Source organism: Coptis chinensis, chromosome 7 (assembly GCF_015680905.1).
Source record: "Coptis chinensis isolate HL-2020 chromosome 7, ASM1568090v1, whole genome shotgun sequence".
In the NCBI taxonomy this organism is placed as follows: Eukaryota; Viridiplantae; Streptophyta; class Magnoliopsida; order Ranunculales; family Ranunculaceae; genus Coptis; species Coptis chinensis.
This window is the reverse complement of record NC_141462.1, coordinates 58,612,655-58,619,836: the sequence shown is the minus strand read 5'-3', so window position 1 is coordinate 58,619,836 and position 7,182 is coordinate 58,612,655. Positions and strand designations below refer to the sequence as shown.

The window sequence follows — 7,182 nt, the reverse complement described above, 5'->3', positions numbered from 1 at the left end:
AAGGTACTTATGTCTCATGGTATGGGCTCGTGCTAAACTAGACATCAAAATTCGGGAAGGTCATAGAACCGGGCGTCCCCGTGGCTAAAGCAAGGAAAACGCCGCAAGTGGCGCCATTCACGTAAGAAAAACGCCATTCCCTAAAATGTTTAGCATAATCCAAAACATAACAGTTCCTATGTTCATGGACAAAGCTACCAAGGGCAACGCGTTATAGTCCCCTTGGTCCTCAATACGAAAAATGCCCGCCCTATAAGCCTCGTGCAAAAACTCATAAGTGTAGACATGCATATTATTATCGACCCAATAGCACCATGGGTCTTGTATCTCAAATGGCATAGCAAGTCCAAGAACAAATGCTAGCAAGAACCCGGTAATTTCCATTGGTTCATCGTCAATGTTGATGGAGAACACTTGTTCTCCATCCGGTCTCTCAAGAAAAATGCAGTTATTATAAAAAATAAGATGCAAGTCTTTGGAGAATAAAGTCCACCGGTCTTACCATAAGAGGTTCCCACCAACGTGATGTGATCACCTCACAAAACCAAGCACCGTAGTAGTGCTTTTGAACAAAATCTTTCAAAAGACTATTCCGGTATTATTATAGGAGATGTCATCTCAAAACTACGCCCGAACAACTGCAAAACAACCGGGCACAACTCGCTGAAAACTGGAATTTTTCTCGTCCACGGAAGGCGTGGCGAAGTCGCGAGTGGCGCCGAAGTCAGCTTTGTATTTTGGAATTCCAGTGTTTGAGCCGAAGTCGCTTTTGACTTGATGCGCGGCGCCTCGAAAGCAAAATTTTCTGCCATAAGTGTAGCGCGAAGGCCGCCTCCTCCGCCGCTGGCCCGAAAAGGTGCGATTTGCGAAAAATGGAGATGAAACGTGGGAATCGCGGGTGTGAAGGGTGCGTGATGGAAGTTAGATGTAGTGTGAGTTGTGAGTGTAGAATGTATGAAGTTTATATAGGTTTTAAGTTGCTAAAACGGATCGGGAAGTTGCCACAAAGTATTTACGGCAGTTTCCGGAAATCCTAAAATTTCCAAACCCCAAAACGGAAACAACTCATTTTCTTGATTCTAATTCAAACCCAAAGATCTTTTAGGTTGATTTTATGATTGAATGTACCTATTTAATCTAGATTTCATCCTACAATGATTCTCACTCATAGATATGCCTAAACGGCCATATTTTCACCTTTACTCCGCAATAAATTCTAACACTAGGGTTATATAAAAATAAAAGCTTGAATTGATAAAACCACCCCCAAACAAGTTGGGAAGGTGGGATCAATATGAAACAACCACACATACTGAAAATAACCCCTTATATTAAAATTTTCATTCGAGTACCTTTCACTACAAAATTCAAAATACTGAAAATAAAAGTTACATTACAATAAAACAACAAAAATAAATAAAACAACAACCACTATCAATCCTCACACTCTCTAAACACCTCGCCACTGGTGGCGAGGGCACACTCTCTAGTGGTGGCTCCTGGGCTCCCGAAGGTCCAGCAGCAGTCGCCCTTCGTCGACGACGCTCATGCCTCGAAAAATGGTGTCCTCGGGCGAGTCTGTATGAGGTGGGAAGCGTGCAAGCATATCCACTCTAAACTGGCGCTGGGCTTCCATCTCAGCCCTCGCCTGTTCCCATCTCTCATCCTCTCTCTGGGTGCGGATCTCGAAGTTGTGATGAATAGTCGCCTGTCGAGTCCGGAGGTCTGCACAGATATAGTTTTAGTGAACGATGCCCCTATGAAGCATAGCCATGCGCTACGATCGATCAACACCTCCGAAGGCATCCGTATCAAAGCAAGTCACGTCCTCCTCATCCTCCTCCGAATCATCCTCATCCTCCTCCTCTATCTCATCCTGTTCCCTATCCGCGGGCAATATCCAGCGTTGTTGGACACACTCCCTATAGATACGCGGGTTACGGTGCAGGGTAATGTAAATCCTATCGCCGGAGTTGCTTTCATCTTCAGCATGATCTTGGTAATTAACACAGGAAGAGGTGCCAAAGACTTTCCGACCCCCTAATCATGCTCAGCAAAAACTCCAAGATACAGAAATCGTACTTCCGCTCCCTGGAGTACCCATAAGATGTGGAGGCAGGGCAGACCGATGTCACTGACCTTGTCCTTCCCTAGGACATTCCGACCAATCCACTGAGCTGTAGCCAGCTGGTTGGTCCTGAGGGATGCCTGGCGAACACAATGGGAGTTTGTATTGTAGCTCCCATTGATGACAGTCACGCCCATCAAAGGCTCTACCCCAAAACTGGGCTCCTGTAAAGTGGCATCCAGATGGATTCTAGGCGGAATGCCTAGAATCTCACCAACAAATCGAAAGAGTCAACTCCTTCCTCTTCTTCCCCGACCAACACAAAAATCCTACTCCCTCCAACTCCCCGGTGTTGTAGAACCGCTGGACCAAGTCTTCGTGGTAGAAGGTTTCGGTCGAAAGTACCACATACTACTCCAGTCTCTACTAGCCATTTCGTCACCGTAAAATGGCGCCGAAGTGGTCGGCAAAGGAAAACTTGCTCGTAAAAATTCGCGCTTGTTGAGCCATCTAGTGTTTGGAATGGAGTGAGGGTTGAAATGTGATGTGGTGGTGGATTTTTAATAGGCGGTTGAAGCAACAAAAAAGTGGTGGTGGTGGAGTGGTGGCGGCAAAGACAAAAAATTATGAATTTTCGTGGGTTTTAGTGATGGAAATCGGTGGGGGTTGTGGTGGGTATTGTTTTAGAAAGATTTGGGTTGGGATTTGATTTTGGGCGGGTTTATTGTATTTTCTTTTTAATTTTTATTTTGTTTTAGGTTTTGGAGCTTTGTTAATGGCGGAATGGAGGAAGAAACGATGAACTGCTCGTGGAGGTAAGGGCGCCGGGTCGCTGTCGTCGGTGAAGCGCTGGTTGGGCCCCAGCCCAAAATCGAAATTTTGATTTTTTCGATTTTCTTTTTCGCGAACTTCAAATCAAAATTGCCGCTTCGTTACCGATCCGATTTTTGCGAATGAGATATGGAAATGATCAGGAGAGAATTTCCTATCCAATGATCCATAAAATACTCTATTCCGACTTCAGATGACATACGAGATAGTGGAAAATGCCTCGAAGTGCGTGCATGACGTAAGTTATGCGAAACGAATGAACTCTAAATTAATAGATTATGTAAACCCGAATCGTAATACAATAAAACGCCTAAGCAACTCTAATAGGACATAAAACATTTTAGTATCGAAACATTTAACACCCACCCCCAAACAAATTTTTACAAACGGCTTAGAAAATTTGTTTTTAGCAGTGGGTCTTTTAAAGTCAGATTCCCGAGACTTCCTAGATTACTATGTGTATTTTTATTTTTTATTTATTTATTTTTATTTTTATATATATATATATATTTTTGGAAAGAAAAACAATAAGCAATAAAGACATAATTCACACCATAGAGAAACATGACTCAAAAATCCGAGAAAAACATGCAAGAGTGGAAAACGTGAACTATGTGAACCGTGGACTTAGGATCCGGTACTTACAGCCACACACTCCATAGGGAGGGCCCGGTTACCTTAATGGTGCACTCACCAATATATTAAAGTGAAAGGAAGTGCACCAAACACAGAAATTAAGTCGTTTATAGTCAGATACTCGAGACTTTATCTAAAATATATGTATGAACATGCAGTTGATCATATATCAACAACCGAAATAGTTGTGGATCATTCCATAAATAAATATCACAGAAAACATATCCAAACACAATCAAGCACCAAGATTTCCTACGACGCACCTAGTGGAATGAAAACGAAGTCGGATAACCCTATTGTGTAACCTATCATGCACCTTCTTTTAATTTTTTGAATGAGTGGGTGTTTTAGTAAATAAGTGTGGAAAAGTGAATGGTTGTGGAGAATATGGTGGATATGGATAAGTTGTAGAAAGACAGCCTGTATTAATAATGAGGATGTGGTTTTAGCAATCAACTCATTCATTGTGTGTGTAGGGACTGCCTCAATTCTGAAAATGAAGGTGCCAAATAGTTTGTCCTTCCAAGTATCCGCTTTGCTAGAGGATTTTTAAAAATTATGAAGTGGAGAAACAAAAGGATCGAGTGCAAACTCGAGATTCCTTTGAAAGGGTGGAAGGAGGGGAGTCGAGGTGGATGTTGTGCAAGTTAGTTCTTGATAGGGTGAATTGTCACCTACTCAAGAAACTCATCAATTCCTCATCTAGATTGGTCATATCCACATTACTATGGTAGTCCTCTACATCTTTGAGAAAGTCATCTATCCCGGCCCTCATCAATAATATGTGTATCGACTAGTGTAGGAATGAAAATGTTGGAGTCCGACTTTCCAAAGGAAATTTTTTGGGAATATGATTATCGTGGAACGGTTGTTGAAATAATCTTGGAGCTTAAGCTCGATCATGCTAACCTCTCCATCCATAGACGAATCGGGTAATCGTGTCCCTTGTTTTAAAAACATTGACTTCAACAGCAAGATGGCCAAAAAGACATGGACATTGAACCATCACGCAATTAATGAGCGCATTGGCAGTTGCCGTGAAAGGACGCCCTAAAATGATCGGGACAGAGTCGTTAGCTTACTTTCTCAGATCGAGGACTACAAAATCAGCCGGATAGTAGAAATCCTGAACTTTTACCAAAGACATTTTCGACTACACCCCTCGGGATACTTAATAGACCGATCGCCTAATTGCAACGCCATTTTAGTGGGTTGCATCTTGTCTAGACCTATTTGTCTATACAAATAAAATGGGAGTAAGTTAACACTAGCCCCCGTGTCTAATAACGCTGTCGTCGATAGGAATCTCCTAAGGTGCATTGACAAAGAGGGGCGACCGGGGTCCTTGTACTTAACAATTCCATTATGTTCAGATAAGGTTGGGAATTGTTCCGTTAAAAAGGCGCCTTTTGGTATATTTGTCTTACGCCTAGTAGTACACAATTCCTTAAGAAACTTAGCATGATGTGGTAGCTTTTAATAGCTTCGAGGAAGGAAGGTTTATAGTTAGATTCTTGAAAACGCCCCTAATCTCCTCGTAATTTGTATCCCTAGTTAACATGGCTAATTTTTGTGGAAACGGTGGTTTCGTCTATATTTAGCAATGGTATCACCTAGATGTTTAACCGTGGCTTTCGTTTCTTTAGGTTGTGTTGTAAATCGTACCTCTACAAAGGTAGGCTCTTCAGTTTCTATTTCGGTATCTAGTAAAATAGTAGGTGTAGGGTTATCTATATAGTTACCTTGTTATCAACCACTCTGCCGTAATCGGAGAGTGGTGATGGCATTTATCTCACCTACATTTTCATATTCATTACTAGTATTATTGGTTACCTCAAAGGCTGTGTTTGTTGTTTTAGGATTAGGTATTGCGTGACTGGCAACACACCTTTGGTTTGGGGCTTTATCTTGAGCCAACCGTTGGGTTAAATTATTAACGGATTGTAGAAGCCGTTGGGTTAGATTGAGCCATGGTTTGGAAAAGTTTTGGCTCACTTGTATGAAGGTGTCAAGGCGATCCGGTTGTGTGGGTGTAGTAGTCACGGGGTGGTGGACTGAACTATTTCACGGAATTATTTATGGGTGGATTTTGATAATTATTATTGACCGAACGATACCTCTATTAGCATTATAATTATTATAATTACCTTGACCTTGTGCTTGACCTTGTCGAGGTTGCACTTGGTTGTTATAATTATTAAAATTACCCCGACCCTCGCCCTTGTCGTGGTGGAGCTTGGTTAAAGCCGCTCGCTGGCCTAACATATTGATTATTGTACCCTTGAGGTGTGACGTGTTGGTTATTTCGCCAACCGAAGTTGGGATTTTGTCTCCAAGGGGCTTAGGTTCACTATTAATGGAACAAGCCCGTTCATAGGCTATAGGGCGCTGGGAGTCGGGATGCTCGGGACTCCAAATGTAAACTACATGGATTTGAATTTACATTCATGACGGGATAGGCTTTTGTTGTACGTAAATGGCCTCTACCTTTTAGTGAGTGATTCGATTAGAGTTTTAAGCTCGAATCGTTTTAATTTCAAACATACCGGGCGCCCTTAATCTGTTGAAGAAGAACTAGCGAGCCGGAGTAATCGTCACTACCCCCCATTATTATTTAAGCTTTAGTTTGGTCCTCTAAAAATTTATAAGCCTCCGAGGCTCCTTTACTTAAGAAACTACCCCCATTCATTATGTCAAGGACTTCTTTATGGTGGTGTAGAAGTCCTTTGAAAAAGGCACGAACTAACGTGTCTTTCACTAAGTTATGATGTGGACACTCTATAAGGAGATCGGTGAAACGATTCCAAGCCTCTCAAAATGATTCATGAGGATTTTGTCGAAAGAAATGAATCTTGGAAAGCATCTCATCCGTCTTTAGGGGTGGGTAAAAATGTTCCATAAACAACTGAACAAGTTTAGCCCACAAGTCCACAGAATTAGGCGCTTGGGCAGTTAACCAAGACGCCGCCTTATCGGCTAAGGTGAAAGGGAATACCCTTAATTTAATTTGTTCCGTACCAACCGTAGGATGGTGGAATGTTGTTAGGACTTGTTCAATCCTACGCATGTAATATGCTGATAAGGTTTTTCATGGTCTAAACCATGAAAAACGGGTAACAAATTAAAAATATTTGGAGGGATTCTGAAATCCCCAGCTGGGTCTGCTAGAACGATGCAAGACTTGGGGCTATCGCTCAAGGCTTTGTAGAAGTCCGAGAGAGAGTCTCTTTTCTTCCCCATTATATCGGTGGTGTGTGAAATAGTAGTTAGAGGTGTAGTGGGTGGTATACTAGATAGATTTGATTGTTGATGTTGTTGTGTATTTACGCTCGGTGTTTTGTTCGGCCGACCTTAATCTCATGCAAGACTAAGTCGAACTTAACTAAACATGCAACACTCCAAACAATTCGATATACTAGTATAAACCTCTAACAGGAGATCTGAGGTGTGGAAGAAAGGAATACCTGATTGGCCCTTGCTTCACTTATGAATAGCGTCTTGTTTTTACTTTGTTCAGTGTATAGAGCAGGTTAGAACACCGAAAAATATGAAAGATCAAAGTTCGAATCAAAACCGCCGAAATCCGAAAAATTTAACACGCATGGCCAAGGCCCGAAAAGTAATTTTCAAATTACAGTGTTTTTAGC

The 7,182-nt window shown here is 41.9% G+C and overlaps 1 pseudogene; it reads left to right on the top strand.

Moving 5' to 3' along the window:
• Nucleotides 1-6,294: 6,294 nt before the first annotated feature.
• On the top strand, nt 6,295-6,388 carry LOC147488155 (small nucleolar RNA R71; annotated as a pseudogene).
• The last annotated feature ends 794 nt before the right edge of the window (nt 6,389-7,182 follow it).